At 45.0% G+C, this 2,833-nt stretch overlaps 1 non-coding gene across 1 annotated transcript; it reads right to left on the bottom strand.

Annotated features, from left to right (window-relative positions):
• Positions 1 to 2,463: 2,463 nt before the first annotated feature.
• Positions 2,464 to 2,601, bottom strand: LOC119938821. The gene has a single exon (XR_005454523.1). It is a non-coding gene; the product is annotated as a small nucleolar RNA SNORA7 (small nucleolar RNA).
• Positions 2,602 to 2,833: the final 232 nt, after the last annotated feature.

The raw sequence follows: 2,833 nt of genomic DNA, 5'->3' as shown, positions 1-2,833 counted from the left end.
AAATATGTACAAATAAAATAAATAAATAAATAGAGTAATAAATACAAATGTACGAACTTGCCCAAAGTCACACAGCTGACACATGGCGGAGCCGGGATTAGAACCCATGACCTCTGACTCCCAAGCCTATGCTCTTTCCACTAAGCCACACTGCTACCTTAATAGATACCATGATTATTATTATGCCGGCCTTCAAAGTTTATTTACTCTTCTGTCAGAGTACAGGGGTGATGGGGTACATGCTGATGTTGGTAAATTTATTTATATTAGTGTCTGTCTCCCCCTCTGAACTGTAAGCTTGTTGTGGGCAGGGAATGTGTCTGTTTATTGTTCTACCGTACTCTCCCAAGTGCTTAGTACAGTGCTTTGCACACAGTAAGCACTCAATAAATATGACTGATTGGCTAAATCTCACTTCCCTTATGATGTGTTTCCTTGGCACTTTTGGTCAAATCTGTCCTCAGGCTTTGTCCAACCTGAGGACAAACATTGTTCATTGTTTGTTGAACAATGGGGAGAATCCCAGGGGGATTGGAGATAAGAGATTTTGGAGATAAGGGGGTGTGGAGACAAGACCTGCAGGACTGAATATAAATCTTAAAATTATATTTTATAAATTACTTATTCATATTAATGTCTGTCTCCCCCTCTAGACTTTATGGGCAGGGAAAGTGTCTGCTAATTCTGTTGCACTGTACCCTCCCAAGCGCTTAGTACAGTGCTCTGCACATTGTAAGGACTTCATAAATACCACCGATTGACTGACTCTATGCAGGTATTTGGTGGGGCAGAAACACGCTGTGTCAATAATGATCTCCCCTTTCAACTAGCTAGTGCTACGACCATGCTTCTCTGCTCAGAACACAAAGATCCAGGCACAGTTTCCTTGTCGGGGGGAAGGGGCATGGTGGGAGGGAATGGAGAGGTCAAAGGAGCCCAGAGAAGAACTTCTGGATTCATTCATTCATTCAATCATATTTATTGAGCGCTTACAGTGTGCAGAGCACTGGACTAAGCACTTGAGAAGTAAAGCATTGGCGAGAACAGGTGTTGTTTGCAAGTGGTATTCTGTGTCACAATTAGACAAAAGTTATTAATAAGCAGTGTGGGCTAGTGGATAGAGCACAAGCCTGGGAGTCAGAAGGAGCTGGGTTCTAATTCCGCTTCCACCACTTGCCTGCTGAGTGACCTTGGTCAAGTCGCTTCCCTAATCTTTGCCTCAGTTACTTCATCTGTAAAATGGGCATTAAGACTGTGAGTCCCACGTGGGCTTGAACTGTGTCCAACTTGATTAGCTTGTATCTACCCCAGCACTTGGTACTGTGCTTGGCATATTCATTCATTCAATCAGATTTATTAATAAATAATAAATAATGATGGTATTTGTTAAGTGCTTACTATGTGCAAAGCACTGTTCTAAGCGCTGGGGTAGATACAAGGTGATCAGGTTGTCCCGGTGATCAGGTTGTCCCACGTGGGGCTCAGGGTCTTAATCCCCATTTTACAGATGAGTAACTGAGGCCCAGAGAAGTTAAGTGACTTGCCCAAAGTCACACAGCTGACAAGTGGTGGAGCCGGGATTAGAACCTGTGACCTCTGACTCCCAAACCGGGGCTCTTTCCACTGAGCCACGCTGCAGAGGACTGTACTATGCACTTGGAAAGTACAATTTAGCAATAAAGAGAGGCAATCCCTGCTCTCCCAGGGCCTAGAGTCTAAAGGGGGAGACAGACATCAAAACAAGTAAACAGGCATCAGTATAAATAAATAGAATTATAGCATATAGTAAGCACTTATCAAATACCTTTTAAAAAAAAGAATCCACTAATCTTATTTCTGAGACACTTGTTCTCCTCAGGAGCTTAAGAGTTTTAACGTAAGCCATCTCTTTGTTCTCACCACTGACCCTTGAGGTAGATAGAGGTGGGCAGTAGTAACGATGGTATCTTTAAGCGCTGAATCTCTGGATCAAGTACTGGGGAAGACTTAAGAGAATAAGATCAGACACAATCCCTGTTCCACACAGAGCTCACAGTCTAAGAGGTAGGGAGAGTGGTTATCTTATCTAGCATTTTACAGAGGAGAAAACAAGAGGCCCAGAGAAGTGAAGTGACTTGACCAGGGCTTTTCAATAGGCCAGTGTCAGAGTCAGGACTAAGAACTCATTATAATAATAATAATAATACTTGGTAAGTTCTTACTATACGCCAAGCACTGTACTAAGTACTGGGGTCTTGTCTTGTCTTAAGCCATCAAGCCGTTTCCGACCCAAAGCGACACCAAGGATACATCACTGCCAGAATGCCCCGGTCTCCATCTGCAATTGTTCTGGTAGTGTATCCACAGAATTTTCTTGGTAAAAATACAGAAGTGGCTTACCATTGCCGCTTTCCACGCCGTAAACTCGAGTCTCCACCTTCGACTCTCTGCCATGCCACTGCTGCCCAGCGCGGGTGAGTTTTGACTTGTAGCCGATAGCCTTCCACTCGCTAGCCACTGCCCAAGCTAGGAATGGAATGGGTAGGCCTCTGCTTGACTCTTCCTCCTGTAGCCGAGACTGGTTGAGTACTGGAAACTCTCCAGGTGCGACTCTGAGAGGGGAGGTCTGGGGTAGATACAAGTTAATCAGGTTGGAGCCAGTCCCTGTCCCACTTGGGGCTCACACTCTTAATCCCCATTTTACAGATGAGGTAACTGAGCCCCAGAGAAGTGAAGTGACTCACCCAAGGTCACACAGCAGACATGTGGCGGAGCCAGGATTCGAACCAGGTTCTTCTGACTCCCAGGCTCGTGCTCTATACTCCAAGCCCCTGTGCTCTTTCCACACCTCATC

Source organism: Tachyglossus aculeatus, chromosome 16 (assembly GCF_015852505.1).
Source record: "Tachyglossus aculeatus isolate mTacAcu1 chromosome 16, mTacAcu1.pri, whole genome shotgun sequence".
Lineage (NCBI taxonomy): Eukaryota > Metazoa > Chordata > Mammalia > Monotremata > Tachyglossidae > Tachyglossus > Tachyglossus aculeatus.
This window is presented reverse-complemented; position numbering and strand designations above follow the sequence as displayed.